Source organism: Phyllobates terribilis, unplaced genomic scaffold (assembly GCF_046119375.1).
Source record: "Phyllobates terribilis strain yellow unplaced genomic scaffold, ASM4611937v1 Scaffold_8__6_contigs__length_399053987, whole genome shotgun sequence".
Taxonomy (NCBI): domain Eukaryota; kingdom Metazoa; phylum Chordata; class Amphibia; order Anura; family Dendrobatidae; genus Phyllobates; species Phyllobates terribilis.
The window spans coordinates 183,573,916-183,591,048 of NW_027362768.1; positions in this window are offsets into that span (position 1 = coordinate 183,573,916).

The following is a 17,133-nucleotide window of genomic DNA, read 5'->3' on the forward strand; positions in this document are numbered from 1 at the left end:
TCTGCATGTTCATTGGCTCTGTAAAGAGCGCCAAACATGCAGGGAGGGGACCTGAGCTCCCACTGAGCAACCCGGAAATACTCGCCGAGCGCCGAGCATCTCGAGCAGTGAGATGCTCAGGCGAGTACCGAGCAGTGGCGAGCATGCTCGCTCATCACTACTCATCACCAGTTACATAATTTTTTATACTTCATTTAGAAAGACATCAAATGGTACCAAGATAAAGACCCCGTTACCAGCTAATCTCTGATACCTTGCATTGCTGTAGTTTCTGATTTCCTTATCACATTTCTTGTAATTATTGCATCTCTACAGTACACAGCACATTTTACACAGATACTGAACAAGCAGGCACTGTCAGGAGGTATGAAGTAACACTTAAAGCAAAACTAATTAAATTGTGTTATGCCTGATAAAGGAAGTGGTACATGACACAAGACCTTTTTCTCTGAGGCATGCCCCGCCCCTGAGGAACTGCAATCAATATAATATATCAAATTAATTTTGTCTAAAGTGCCCCCTTAATGGGATTTTTCCATTGTGGGCCTGTATATGGTGTGGCCGTCTGTTCAACCGCTCATTGCCATCCTCCCTCCTAGACATTGAGGTGCGCAGATGGATCATCATGGCCATCGTAGTGTTCCTATAGAAAAAAGGGTTGTAGTATATACTGTAGTATAAGCGATTGATGGCCGGTTTAAGTTCCTTATGTGTACGAATAAAACATATAAAAAGTAATTAAAACATTTTTTAAATATTACAAAAGCAAAAATATAAAAATAGTTTAAATCACCCCTTTATTTCAATATGATAAATACTGTAAAGAACAAAAAATGAGAGGCCAAAATTGCTTTTTTTTGGTCATCACAACACCAAAAAATGCAATAAAAAACTTCCACAATGTTGTTTGTACCCCAAAATAGTACCAATAATAATTACTGCTCTCTGTGCAAAACCAAGTTCTCATATAGCTGCATTAATGGAAAAATAAGAAAGTTATGGGTTTATGGAAACGGTGACACAAACCAAATTTTTGCACCTGTCATGCGCTATTTTATCTTAAAACTGTCTTGAATATGAAATCATTTGCACTTTTTACGTCTTTCCAACTATAAAAAAAAAGCGCACATCAGTATTTAGCAACTGTTTATGGCACAATTTACATAAAAACTGGTGCGTAAATATGGACCAAAGTTTATTGTAAAGTTCCAGAACTTCATAAATTTATATCTTCCGTTCGGATAGAACTTTCTAGAAATAACACAATCGTCTGATCTGATAACAGAGCGCTGTTGTGTCTTTACCCGCAGACGATTTGACACTCTGCCACTTTCCCGTCACTTTGGGCCAGTTCTACAAAATGAAGATATCATTTGGACAAAAATTAAACTAATCAAAACAGATCTAAAAAGTCACATTTCAGCCTCTGCCAATCTCCGCTAATAACGCCGGGCACATTTTCAAAAATCAATATTGTGGTCTGCAGCTGCTATTCTCAGCGAGCAATATGCTTGATAATATGGAAAAAAGTAATGAATAGCCACCTAATTGCCAAAACTTTGCCTGATGATCTGGCAGATTGTCGGCCGCGAGGACATTTAGTTACTTTTTTTTCCTATATTTAGAGATCTGATATAAATAAGTAACTTGGATCTCCTGGACCCCATTGCAAAATATCTACCGGGGTCCCCACCCACTGTGCACCGAGGGCCACTGCTGCCTCTGCCCAATACAGCTACACTTTTCCATGCATATGTGATACATTATGTTACATTGTTTTCAGGAATGGGAATGTTTGGCCATAAACATGAACATATTGATGATTGTACATACTTGCCAATTCCAGTTGGCCGGCAGTCAAGAGTCGGACAATTTTGCAGAGCGCAGCAGCGCGCCATCTAGAAAATTTTGCTAGACCGTGCCACCTTGAGGCTATGACCATTCCCCAACCATATCCAGCCCCCTCCATACCTCAGTTCCGCCTCCCAATGACGCTGAGGAACAATAAACTTTTTGAAATCCTTGAATTTCAGGATGTTCCAGGCGACTTTGGCAGAGTCTGAGATACTCGCTAACCTTTCCTGGAGTCCAATATTGCTATTTTATTTCCACAATATTGTAGCAAATTTTCCTAGAACTCTGGGTTGCGCTGTCCCTCTCTTATTCCTCCAGTAAATGCATTATTTAATTGGGCATTACCATTCTCCTATCCAATAGGGTGTGTTTGAGAATGTCAGCACTGATTGGACCATGTCAGCCACTGTAGGACACCCCCACTGATACGGGGACTGGTAAGACTCAGTTGGCAATTTTTTTTATACATTTTCCAGAAGGAATAACAGAGGAACAACGCAACACAGAATTCTAATTAAAGATGCTACTGAAGTGATATTTTGTGGGATATTAATGTATTTACTTAAAACAGACTTGTCAGGGTAGGGAAAAGGGGGATTTTAAAACCAAGGATGGATTTCACACAGTCAAGGTATGGAGTGGACTCTGGAATCGGACTGTAACAGCAGCGATCCGAGCAAAGTTCCAGTCGCTGCTGTTTAACAATTGAAATGCTGCTGACAGTGGCATGCGTCAGTACACCAGCTCCCAATGGTTCCATGCCATCATGGGATAGTGATGGGTTACCATGGTCTGCTGAAGGCCCCCATGACTGTCAGGATGACCCTCCTATGATGCTCAGTCTGTGGCTGAGGCTTTATATGAGAACCTCAGTTGAGCTGTACAGTATACTGAAATACTGCTGTATTTACTACAAGTGATGCAATGATCGTAAGTTCAAATCCCCTAAGGGGACTAAGAAATAAAGTAAAACATTTTTTTTTTAAATAGATGTAAATGTGTAAATCGCCCGACGTTTCCAAGTTCAAATATAAAGGAATGTAAAAAAACAATCAAATTTTATTTTTAAAAATGAAAAAATATAACACAGTTAAGTATAAGTGTTAAAATATATCAGATAAAAAAGTCAAATCAATCTGAGTGTGAAATGATTTAAAATGTAGAATAAATTACAAAAAGGAAAAAGAAAATGAAATGCTAAATTAGTGTTTTTTCAGTCGCCTCAGATTCCAAAAAGAATGCAATAAAAGGCAATCAAAATGTACCCCAACATCATATCAATAAAACACAAGCTTAGCATGTAAATACAAGCCATCACACAGCTACATGGTCTTGGAAAATCACCACACAAAATTCTCATTTTTTTTCCAAAGTTCTGAATTTTCTTTAACTATTAAAACTGGATATTATTGTTATTATTATTATTATTATTATTCATTTTAGTGGGTAAAAAAAAATCTGAATTTTGTGGAAAAAACTGTGTATTATATATACAGTGGGTAAGGAAAGTATTCAGACCCCTTTAAATTTTTCACTCTTTGTTTCATTGCAGCCATTTGGTAAATTCTAAAAGGTTCATTTTTTTTCTCATTAAAGTCCACTCTGCACCCCATCTTGTCTGAAAAAAAAACAGAAATGTAGAAATTTTTGCAAATTTATTAAAAAAGAAAAACTGAAATATCACATGGTCATAAGTATTCAAACCCTTTGCTCAGTATTGAGTAGAAGCACCCTTTTGAGCTAGTTTGAGTCTTCTTGGGAATGATGCAACAAGTTTTTCACACCTGGATTTGGGGATCCCCGGCCATTCTTCCTTGCAGATCCTCTCCAGTTCCCTCAGGTTGGATGGTGAACGTTGGTGGACAGTCATTTTCAGGTCTCTCCAGAGATGCTCAATTGGGTTTAGGTTAGGGCTCTGGTTGGGCCAGTCAAGAATGGTCACAGCGTTGTTCTGAAGCCACTCATTTGTTATTTTAGCTGTGTGCTTAGGGTCATTGTCTTGTTGGAAGGTGAACCTTCGGCCAAGTCTGAGGTTCAGAGCACTCTGGAAGAGGTTTTCATCCAAGATATCTCTGTACTTGGCCACATTCATGTTTCTTTCAATTGCAACCAGTCGTCCTGTCCCTGCAGCTGAAAAACACCCCCATAGCATGATGCTGCCACCACCATGTTTCACTGTTGGGATTGTATTGGGCAGGTGATGAGCAGTGCCTGGTTTTCTCCACACATACCGCTTAGAATTATCACCAAAAAGTTCTATCTTCGTCTCATCAGACCAGAGAATCTTATCTCTCATAGTCTGGGAGTCCTTCATGTGTTTTGAGCAAACTCTATGTGGGCTTTCATATGTCTTGCACTGAGGAGAGGCTTCCGTCGGGCCACTCTGCCATAAAGTTCCGACTGGTGGAGGGCTGCAGTGATAGTTGACTTTATGGAACTTTGTCCCATCTCCCTACTGCATCTCTGGAGCTCAGCCACAGTGATCTTGGGGTTCTTCTTTACCTCTCTCACCAAGGCTCTTCTCCCATAATTGCTCAGTTTGTCTGGACGGCCAGGTTTGGGAAGACTTCTGGTGGTCCCAAACTTCTTCCATTTAAGGATTATGGAGGCCACTGTGCTCTTAGGAACCTTGAGTAATGCAAAAATTCTTTTATAACCTTGGCCAGATCTGTGCCTTGCCACAATTCTGTCTCTGAGCTCCTTGGGCAGTTCCTTTGAGCTCATGATTCTCATTTGGTCTGACATGCACTGTGAGCTGTGAGGTCTTATATAGACAGGTGTGTGCCTTTCCAAATCAAGTCCTATCAGTTTAATTAAACACAGCTGAACTCCAATGAAGGAGTAGAACCATCTCAAGGAGGATCACAAGGAAATGGACAGCGTGTGACTTAAATATGAGTGTCTGAGCAAAGCGTCTGAATACTTATGACCATGTGATATTTCAGTTTTTCTTTTTTAATAAATTTGCAAAAATTTCTACATTTCTGTTTTTTTCAGTCAAGATGGGGTGCAGAGTGGACTTTAATGAGAAAAAAATTAACTTTTTAGAATTTACCAAATGGCTGCAATGAAACAAAGAGTGAAAAATTTAAAGGGGTCTGAATACTTTTCATACCCACAGTAACATATACTCGGCTAGTGTTGCTGTAATACCAACCTGGAGAATCAAGTTACCAGGTCATTTTTGCAAAATCTAAAAATAAACAATATCGAAATTGCATTTTTTTTCCAATTTCATCCTACTTACTGTAGATTTATTTAAATTTTTTTACTACATTTTATGGTACAGTTAAGGGGATCGTTAAATACTATAACCCTTCCTGCAAAACAATCCCTCATATGGTTATGTCGATGAAATTATAAAGTTATGGCTCTTGAAAAATATTGAAAAAGCAAAAGTGCAAAAAAAAAAAAAAAAAATCATGGTCATGAAAGGTTAAAAATGATGTTGGGATTGGGATTGTGGATTTCCCACCCGAGATCCTATGTAGGAACTCTACAGCCCCTCTCCCTGGATTATTATAGTTTTCAGCACAGAACTTGAGACTGAATTTATTTAACGGAGAATATAAAGAAGCAGACGATGGGTCTGGTGTCTGAAAACACTGAGTGTCGCGGAGGAAAGGACGCTAAATATAGAAGCTTCTAACCTAATCATCTGTGCTCCCACATTATCGGGCTACAGTCACTCTCCTTTTCCAGCATATGGTACCAATGACCTACATTTCCAGCTGAGATGTTCGCGATCCATGAATTCACCGGCTTTGCAAATTTACTGTTCAAGAAATAAAGAAAAAATATAAAAAAAAAACAAAACTTACTTAAATAAACACTTAATTAGAACTGTCACGTGATGCTATGTCTTTGGCCAAGCCAGAGAGGGTGGGGCATACATTTATTTCTTGTTACTTTGAATCCCTTTGTCATGCTCTGCCCCTTTAGGCATAACCCAGTGTCTTCAGTTTTCCCTTTACTGTTTCTTTAAATGTTTCTTCCAGTAATTCTAAAAAAATATTTGCATACACATACCATAGAAAAAAGATATGTCTTTAAATGTCTTGAATCATTTAGTTCAGTTTTCTTATGTATTCTTTTGTACAAATGAGTGACTCAAAGCAGTAGATAACCCCTTTAATTATTTTGCACGAATCAGCAGCCTATGTCAATGCAAGGAACTTTCAGATTAAATTTTAACAGGTTATAACAGCAATTTCTTCATAATCCTTCACTTTCTAAACCTACAGGCTTTGTATAAATCTTCAGGAATGTCCTCAGAAAAGCAAAAAGTAATACTACAGAAATAGTAGACATAGAGAGGGAGGAGGGGTATGCAGCTGCAGTTTCTCTTCCTCTTGCTCTCTGAGAGTTGCTGCTGTGAGTGGGGAGGAGGAGCTGCAGGAGAAGACATCTGATTGGCTCAGTGCATGACGCACCACCTCTCATTACTCATCAGGAAGAACTGCCTAATATAGGGGGAAGGAAAAGGATCCAGAAACTTTCCCCATCTATTAGCAAGCATCTCCCACAGTCTAAGGAGGAATCATGATTGTTTCTGTATTGATAGGGACTAGTGTTGAGCGAGCATGCTCGACACTGGTCGGTACTCGCCCGAGCATCACGCTACTCGGGATGTTCGGCGAGCACCGAGCATTTCCGGGTTACTCGGGCGGGAGCTCGGGTCTCCGCCCTGCACGTTTCGCGCTCTTTACAGAGCCAATGAACATGCAGGGATTGCCAGCCAGTCACTGTAATGCCGCAGCCATGTTGTTTGTGGGCATTACAGTGATTGGCTGGCCGCACAGCGTCACCTCGAGTATTTAAAACCGGGCGCCGCCATCTTGGACACAGTCGCTCCGGATTAGACAGTGTAGGGACAGCGCTGCTGATTTAGGGAGAGATATAAACTGTGAAATAGTTAGTGTAGGGTCTGTAAAGGCTGCCAGATCAAACAAACAGTCCTTCTCAGGACTAATATCCATCCCAGATACCAGGCAGGCAGGCTGTATAGGAGACACAGTGGTTATACCAGCAAACGCTGCATTACAGTCCTGCGTGCTCCTGTTGCTGAAATTGCTGGACTTAGCACCAGGTGTCGGGGGCCAGGAAAAATCCTTTTTTTTTCATCTAAATCCTCCTTTTTTTTTCCTCCTTCACACTGTACAAATACCCATCTTTTTAACCTTTTGGTGTGTCCCCCCCGCGCCCCAAAAAAAGCGTGTCTCTGATTTTTCAGACACAAATATAACTGTTGAAAATAGTCTGGTGTAGGCTAGAGAAACAGAAGTGTTGTTTTGCACTTTCACGGTTCAAACCTCTGTATTATCCATTTTGGGCCATTTGTATCTAAAAAAAAAAAGCAGTTTGAGTGTGTCGCTCACTGTTCAGCCGCAAATATCTCTATTTAAAAAAGTGTGGTATACACCAGTAAACAATAACTGTGGTTTTCCTCTTCCACGGTTCTAATCTACTCTTTATTACCCTTTTTCCATTGATAGTGCAAGTGTAAGCTATTTTACTTCATTTACAATGGGAAAGGCGCGTGGCAAGGGACGTGGAAGTGGACGTTCTGGTGATGGTTCGTGCAGAGGACGGGGCCGTGGCCAAGGTTAAAATGTGCCACAACCAACAGCCACATCTTCTCGCTCCCACTTCTTGACCGAATTACTAGGGAAGCACAGAACAACACCAGTATTGAGAACTGATCAGTGTGAACAGGTTATTAATTGGATAGCAGATAATACTTCCAGTTACCTGGGCACCACCACCTCCGGTCTGTCTTCCACACGGTCAACTCTTAGTAGCCGTGAGTCTCGACCGCATACTCCTCCTCACCCTGATGCTCCTTCCTCCCACCATGCCGAGTGTCGTCAGACAGCAAGTGATCCCACACTTGGACACTCTGAAGAGCTGTTCACTGGTCCATTTCCATATTTGGTCCCCTCGCCTGATACGCTTGAAGTGGTGGAAGAGGAGATCCCATGTTGCGATGCCCAAATATTTGAACAGCCACGGCCACAGGAAGTCGAGGTTGGCAATCTGTCACAAGAGGTGGACGATGACGAGACACAATTGCCAGGAAGTGAGGAGGAGGATCGTGGTGCGCAAGTGGAAGAGGAGGAGGTGGTGGATGATCTAGTAACTGACCCAACGTGGAAGCAGGACATGCAGAGTGAGGCCAGCAGCACACAGGGGGAGGGAGACAGAGTACCCCAACAGGCAGGAAGAAGCAGTGTGGTGGCCGCAGACAGAAGGCAGGCAACCGTTCCCCGTAACACCAACACGAGGGACGTTGCCAGTACTAGCGGTAGGTCTTCCAGAGTCTGGAAATTTTTTAAAGAGTTTGCTGATAACCCCAAAAAGGCCATATGTTCCACCTGCCATGCCAGCATCAGCAGGGGTGACAAAACTACCAGCCTGACCACCACCAGCATGATCAGGCACATGGCAGCAAAGCACCCGACTTTGTGGAGCGAAACCCAGGGTCCACGACCAGTGTTAGCGGGTGTCACCACTGCTTCTTCCACTGTTGTGCGTGCAATAGAACCCCCTGTTGTGTATGCAAGGCAATCCCCTGTCCATACTGCATGTAAAGATGTCCCCTCCTCTCAGTCATCACTTGTTATGGCAGTTTCTCAAGAAACAGCATCAACGTCCACGTCCACGTCCCACCGCAGCGTTCAGTTGTCCATATCCCAGACCTTTGAACGAAAGCGGAAATTCGCAGCTAACGCCCCACAGGCCACAGTCCTAAATTCGCACATTTCACGACTGCTTGCGTTGGAAATGCTGCCTTTTAGGCTGGTGGAGACAGAATCCTTCCGCAATCTTATGGCGGTGGCCGTCCCTCGGTACTCGGTCCCCAGCCGACACTATTTTGCCCGGTGTGCCATCCCCGCACTACACAAGCACGTGTCCCAAAGCATCTGCCGTGCCCTCAACAACGCAGTTACTGGGAGAGTCCACCTGACAACGGACACGTGGACAAGTGCTTGTGGCCAGGGACGGTACATCTCTCTGACGGCACACTGGGTAAACATAGTGGAAGCCGGGACCCAGTCGGACCATGGGACGGAACACATCCTCCCCACACCGAGGATTGCGGGCCCTATGTCAGTCAGAGTTGCCCCCACAGTGTACAGCTCCTGCGCATCCTCCTCCTCCTCCTCCTCATGTTCAGCCTCCATCTCAGATATCACCACATCAGTTACAAGCTGGAAGCATTGCAGTACTGCCTCCGCCAAGCGGCAACAGGCTGTGCTGAAACTCATAAGCTTAGGTGATAAACCTCACACTGCTTGTGAGTTGTGGACAGCTGTGAAAGAGCAGGCAGATCTGTGGCTGAGACCGCTGAACCTAAATCCCGGCATGGTCGTGTGTGACAATGGCCGTAACCTGGTGGCGGCTCTGAGGCGAGGTGAGATCACACACGTACCATGCCTGGCTCATGTGCTTAACCTCGTGGTTTAGCGGTTTCTTAAATCGTACCCCGAGTTGCCAGATCTGCTCGTGAAAGTACGCCGCCTGTCAGCTCATTTTCGCAAGTCGGCTACAGCTTCCGCCGCCCTTGCTGTGTTGCAGCAGCGTTTGCAGCTTCCGGCACACCGACTGGTGTGTGATGTCCCCACACGTTGGAACTCTACCCTCCACATGTTGCAAAGGATTTGTGAGCAGAAGAGAGCAGTTGTGGAGTACCAGCTGCAACAACGCCGTCGATATTCAGGTCAGACTCCACACATAAGACCTCAGGAGTGGACCTGGATGTCTGACATATGTACCATCCGGACAAACTTTGAGGAGGCCACTAAGATGGTGAGTGGCGATGACGCCATCATTAGTGTCAGCATCCCACTTGTCTGTCTTTTGCAACGCTCTCTGCAGAGAATTAAAGAGGAGGCATTGCAGCCAGAGTATGATGAGATGGATCAAGAAGCCGTAGCAGGCGATTACACACAGCCCAGCCTCATCTCATCCCAACGTGCATTGGGGGACAATGAGGGAGAGGAGGAGGAGGAGGAGGAGGAGGAAGAACAGGAGCTGCTATCATGCGTTGTAGATGGTAGTACCTGTACAAGTGTCATACCGTCGGTTCAGCGTGGGTGGCCTGAGGACAGGGGGGAGGAGGAAGAGGAGGAGGAGGAGGAGGAGAGCATGGTCAGTCGTCATCTTGGTGAGGACACGGAAATCTTGCCCGTTACCAGTCTACGCATGGCTGACTTTATGTTACACTGCCTTAACCGTGACCCTCGCGTTGTCAAAATGTTGGGTGACAGTCATTACTGGTTGGTGACACTTGTAGACCCCCGCTACAAGGAGAACTTTCACTCTCTTATTCCTGAGGTGGAGAGGTCTACAAAAATGGGGCAGTACCAGAAGGCCCTTGCTGCAGAACTCTTAAAAAAATTCCCATCTGAACACGCTAGCGGCAGAGGTCACAGTTCGTTGCCCAACCAAGGCGTACAGGTGAGAGAGATGCAACTCCAATCCAGCAGAGGCAGGGGAACACTGTCAACGTTCTGGGACAGTTTTCTGACACCCGCCCAGCTTACAGGCCCTGAGGCGCGGGGTACTCTCGCAAGGAGTGGAAAGTTTCAAAAGATGGTGAGGGAGTACCTTGCCGACCATACCAGTGTCCTCCGTGATTCCTCTGTGCCTTTTAATTATTGGGTATCCAAGCTGGACACTTGGAATGAACTCGCTCTGTACGCCTTGGAGGTCCTGGCCTGCCCTGCCGCTAGCGTGTTATCGGAGCGTGTTTTTAGTGCTGCTGGGGGAATTATAACTGATAAGCGCACTCGCCTGTCAACTGACAATGCTGACAAGCTGACCCTTATCAAAATGAACAAGGGCTGGATTGGGCCAGACTTCTCATCACCACCAAGTGACAGCAGAGTAACATAAAGTCTAATCCACTGTGTTATTTCGGGAGGTGTATTCACATGCACCGCTTCACACCCACACATGGGTATACGCTTCCTCGTTTCGGCTGTTTTATCTTCTCCTTATCCTCAGCCTCCACCACCACTATACCACCAGGGTGCCAGCATTGCAAGTTCCTCCACATGGAAAGCATAAGCAAATACTATGGGAGACCCACTCCCCAATAATGGGACTTATGTTTGTAATATGCTGTACTGCATGGCTCTTGTAAGGGGCATTGCAAGTCGCTCCTTCCTAATTTTTGGCAGCTTTTGCTTGGAAAGCATAAGCAAATACTATGGGACACCCACTCCCCAATAATGGGACTTATGTTTGTAATATGCTGTACTGCATGGCTCTTGTAAGGGGCATTGCAAGTTGCTCCGTCCTAATTTTTGGCAGCTTTTGCTTGCAAGGCATAAGCAAATACTATGGGACACCCACTCCCCAATAATGGGACTTATGTTTGTAATATGCTGTACTGCATGGCTCTTGTAAGGGGCATTGCAAGTTCCTCCGTCCTAATTTTTGGCAGCTTTTGCTTGCAAGGCATAAGCAAATACTATGGGACACCCACTCCCCAATAATGGGACTTATGTTTGTAATATGCTGTACTGCATGGCTCTTGTAAGGGGCATTGCAAGTTGCTCCGTCCTAATTTTTGGTAGCTTTTGCTTGGAAAACATAAGCAAATACTATGGGACACCCACTCCCCAATAATGGGTCTTATGTTTGTAATATGCTGTACTGCATGTGACGCGCCCCCTGGGCCGTGTGTACACGTGTGTGGGATACCCGGTGCCGGGTCTCTGGGGTCTGTTGTCTCCGTGGCGGGGACCCAGTCCCGTGGCTCAGGCTGGTCAAACCAGTGGCAGTCTTTCTTAGGTTTTGAGGTTAATTGTCCGACTGCGCCACCCGTGGATTGCGGTCAGGGAGTACCACCGCTGCGAGGCAGACCGCTGAGGATGGTGTGTGCGCAGCAGAGAATGGGATAACTCCCCACGGGAGAAGTATAGCCTCAGGGCAGTGAGTGTGGATGATGGGGGGTGATGGTGCACGAGCGCAGCAGGAATGACTCAGAGTCTTTGCAGTGCAGTTCAGGGTCTTTACTGATGATTATAAGGTAGACCTTCCCGGGAGTACTGGCTAGCATAAGAGGCCTGGTCAGTCTGTGAGCAAGCAGGTGTTCCCCTGGCCAGGTGGAGTTGAAGGCCTCCCCGTCTGACTGCACTCTTCCTGGCTACCTTGCTGTAAGCGGGTAGAAGTAGCCCACATCCCTGAGTGTACCGTGTAGTGCTCACCCGTATGGCTGGTGACTTGGGGCCTTCTGTTAGCCTCCGCTCCACGAAGGTGGTGCTTGTCCTTTGATTGTGACTGAGCCTCCGGGCTTCTATGGCCAGAGGACCTGAAATCCCCTGCCAGCTGGTTTCTGCTGCCGGATATATAAGTCCTCACAGCCTCGGACTCCTGTGTCCGGTTCCTATTGTCTTCTGCCAGGGCGAGCTCTGCTCAGCTTCCAGCCCCTGGTCTTTAGCTCCTAGCTCCTACAGAGCTCCTTGCTGTTACTTTCCCTTGCTCTCACTCTGACTCTGACTGTTCTCTGTTCTCTGACTCACTCAACCCCGCCCAGATCCAGTTTATAAGGGCAGAATTCTCCCCTCCCAGGACTGGGGCAGGAGGATGTTGCATGTTTAAGGGATCCTGACCAGGAAACCTCCCACTTGCTCTCCGACATAATATCTCTATTACTGTGGTGACCAGACCCCTGGGGTGCCACACATGGCTCTTGTAAGGGGCATTGCTGTTCCTCATAATTTTTGGAAAGCCTTCAATTCACTGCTTAGGCCAACAGTGCACAGGAGACCCAGTTGCTATAAATGGAAAAAAAGGTTTAGTTAATGCCCTCTGACCTCCATGTAATTTCCAAGGGGCATTGGAGTGCCTGAAAATTTTTGGTAGGCATTGCACTCACTGTATGCCCTATAACTGTGTAGCCAAACCGCTCCTTTTGGTACAGAAACATATCCTACAAGACATGTGTTGTTGACTGTCCTGATATTGATGTGAATGGTCCCTGTTCCTCCTGCTCTTTCTCCTTTGCCACCACCTCATCCATCATTCACCACCTGAAGCTTTGTTTTAACGGGAGTCACAGGACTGGGATAGTAGCAGGAAAACATCCAGCAATCCTCGGAGGAGGTAGGATATGCGCGAAAACGCTGACCACCTCAGGCCTAGCCGCTACTACATACATGCGCTTGCATTACAACAAAACAAAGCAGATGCTAACTTCTATCATCCTCATCATGCTCCTCACCTTGGCACTCTCAACTCCCCTGATGGAGAAGCCAGGGCCCACCGGAGCAGTCTGATAGTCCGGTGGGCTCGGCCAATGCTGCCCTAAAGCAGGCCAGGCTAAGAAAAGTGTGGGAAAGGTTACCAAGACAAATAAGGGTGGCTGGGGACCGAGTATGGACACCCGGCCACCCCCTGGAGGCTGGGGAGCAAGCGGGGACACCCGGCCACCAGGCGGCTGGGGACTGAGTATGGATACCAGGCCGCCGACACAGCCATGGCGTGGTGGCCAGATTCCGCCTCCACATGCCTAAAAGGCCCAATTTAAAGTGCAAGCAAGCAAGCAGTATGGTATTGCAGCCTGGGGGTGGGTGGGTGGCAGGCTGCATACTTGCGCTTGCATTGCAAGGAATGGGAGAGGTACAATTGAACACTGCCCTGGGACAAGGACTTGAATGGGGATAGTTGCAAGTCTGCAACGACAGGTGCAAGGTGGGAGGCATCTTCGCATGTACCATGAACAGGGGTTTGGCATGCACACAATACAGCGGAATAGGCTCTCCTTCCCACTAAATGCACTGGGGAGGGCACAGGTAATGTTTTGGTATACGCACTTAATCTTATGTATAAGGCACACCAGGACAAATATGGGCAGCTGGGGACTGAGTATGGATACCTCGCTGCCGAAGCAGCCATGAGGTAGTGGCCAGCTTCGGCCTCCTCCAAACTAAAAGGCCCCATTTCAAGTGCAAGCTAGCAGTATGGAATTGCAGTCTGGGGGTGGGTGGGTGGCAGGCTGCACACTTACACTTGCATTAAAAGAAAACATAGCAGATGCTAACTTCTGTCATCATCATCATGCTCCTCACCTTGGCACTCTCAACTTCACCGATGGAGAAGTCAGGGCCCACCGGAGGAGGCTGGTTCTCTGGAGGGCTCGTCCAATGCTGCCTAAAGCAGGCCGGGATAAGAAAAGTGTGTGGGGGGATGTTCCAAGGAGAAATAGGGGCGGCTGGGGACCGTTTATGGACACCCGGCTGCCCCCAGGCGGCTGGGGACCGTGTGTGGACACCCGGCCGCGGGGCGGCTGGGGACTGAGTATGGACACCCGGCCGCCGGGCGGCTGGGGACTGAGTATGGATTCCAGGCCGCCAACACAGCCATGACGTGGTGGCCAGATTCCGCCTCCACATGCCTAAAAGGCCCAATTTCAAGTTCAAGCAAGGAAGCAGTATGGTATTGCAGCCTGGGGGTGGGTGGGTGGCAGGCTGCATACTTGCGCTTGTATTGCAAGGAATGGGGGAGGTACAATTGAACACTGCCCTGGGACTAGAACTTGCATGGGGATAGTTGCAAGTCTGCATCTTCTGATGCGCAAGGATCAGTTATGATGGGCACACTTTTAGACAGTGACCTGGGAGTCAGAGATGCTTCCAGGGGTCTTCCCCATGCTGTTCCCATGTCTTTTCAGCACTTTATGCATGTGTCACACAGCACATGGCCAGATAAGGTTGTAAAATGTTAAAATGACATTTCCCGGTGAATGCATTTGTCACAGTTGAAAGCAATACAAAAGTGCAAAAACGCATAAAAAATGCTACTTGTGAACATAGCCAAAGGTGTGGAGGAGTATTTTTGTTTTTGGTCATTTATTTTAACTTATACACAAGTCTTTTCCCTGGAAAGGATGTTCCTTAACATATTTCACAGGAAAAAAGTTTCACTTTCGTTTTTGAACGTTTTATTGTGAGCCCGTAAAAGTGACTTAATACCTCTGACCACGTTGTTGACAGCAGTGACCTGGGGGTCAGAAATGCTTCCTGGGGCGATTCCCATGCTGTCCCCATGTCATTTGAGCACTGTCACTATTGTTTTGGGCACTTGTTAGGCTTTTAAAAGACTGCCGGGGCTGCCACCGCAAAAATGCTCGAGTCTCCCATTGACTAACATTGGGCTCGTTGCTCGGGTCGAGCACCCGAGTATCACGGCGAGCTCGGCCCGAGCTTCGAGCACCCCAGCATTTTAGTGCTCGCTCAACACTAATAGGGACACTTTAAACATTTTTTGTCTTTTGACACTCGGGTGGGACAAGCTAAAACTCAGACCTGTTGCATCTTTCCCACCAATCCTCAATCTCATAGTATTATTTCTAGGAATACTAGGATTGATGAGACCATCTAAATAAATAAAAAAGCAAGCATAACTAGAATATAGAACATTACTTAAAAATGATGACATCTCAACATAAGCCAATCAAATTCATTAAGAATTTCTCGAAAATTTCAAATCCTATGCAATAGAAAATTTTTAGGATTCAATCTGCAAGGGTCTAGCAAAATAGCGAGCAGCTGGCTGCCATTTTGAAGTCTTCTTTTGAGAAGGACTGGGAAGGGGTTAAAATTAGTGTTGAGCGAGCACTAAAATGCTCAGGTGCTCGAAGCTCGGGCCGAACTCACCGTGATACTCGGGTGCTCGACCTCAGCAACGAGCCCAATGTTAGTCTAGGGGAGACTCGAGCATTTTTGCGGCGTCACCCCTGGCAGTTTGTAGAAAGCCTAAAAAGTGCCCAAAACGATAGTGACAGTGCTCAAATGACACGGGGACAGCATGGGAATCGCCCCAGGAAGCATTTCTGACTCCCAGGTCACTGCTGTCAACAACGTGGTCAGAGGTATTAAGCCACATTTATGGGCTCACAATAAAACTTTCAAAAACTAAACTGAAACTGCTTTCCTGTGAAATATATTAAGGAACATCCTTTCCAGGGTAAAGACTTGTGTATAAGGTAAAATAAATAACCCAAAACAAAAATACTCCTCCACACCTTGGGCTATGTTCACAAGTAGCATTTTTTTGTGCGTTTTTGCACTTTTGTATTGCTTTCAACCGTGACAAATGCATTCATCGGGAAATGTCATTTTAAAATTTTGCAACCTTATCTGGCCATGTGCTGTGTACACATGCATGCAGTGCTGAAAAGACATGGGAACAGCATGGGGAAGACCTCTGGAAGCATCTCTGACACTCAGGTCACTGCCTAAAAGTGTGCCCATCAGAGGTGATCCTTGCCGCATCAGAAGATGCAGACTTGCAACTATCCCCGTGCAAGTCCTTGACCCAGGGCAGTGTTCAATTGTACCTCCCCCATTCCTTGCAATGCAAGCGTAAGTATGCAGTCTGCCACCCACCCCCAGGCTGCAATACCATACTGCTTGCTTGCACTTGAAATTGGGCCTTTTAGGCATGTGGAGGCGGAATCTGGCCACCACGTCATGGCTGCGTCGGCGGCCTAGTATCCATACTCAGTCCCCAGCCGCCCGGCGGCCGGGTGTCCACGCTTGGTCCCCAGCAGCCCCTATTTGAAGGACAGCCTAACCACAAACACGTGGACAAGTGAATGTGGCCAGGGATGGTCCATCTCACTGACGCCTACACACTGGGTTAATATTGTGGAAGCCGGGACACAGTTGAACACTGGGATGCAACACGTCCACCAGACATAGAGGATTGCGGGTCCTGGGTCAATCAGGCTTCAACACAAAGTTCAGAAGGTGAGACAGCAGCAGGGGTCGGCCTCCTACACAACGAGTAAATTATTCATGATCATGAGGCCATCCATCTACTTAGCTTTCTGTTCCTTGGAATGCAAGCGCATGTATGTAGTAGCGGCTAGGACTGAGGTGGTCAGCGTTTTGGCGCATATCCTACCTCCTCCGAGGATTGCTGGATGTTTTCCTGCTACTATCCTAGTTCTATGACTCCCGTTAAAACAAAGCTTCAGGTGATGAATGATAGATGAGGAGGTGGGAAAGGAGAAAGAGCAGGAGGAAGAGGGATCATTCACATCAATATCAGGCCAGTCAACCACACATGTCTTGTAGGATATGTTTCTGTGCCAAAAGGAGCGGTTTGGCTACACAGTTATAGGGCATACAGTGAGTGCAATGCCTACCAAAAATTTCGAGGCTCTTCAATGCCTCTTGGAAGTGACATGGATGTCAGAGGGCCTTAACTAAACCGTTTTTTCCATTTATAGCAACTGGGTCTCCTGTACACTGTTGGCCTAAG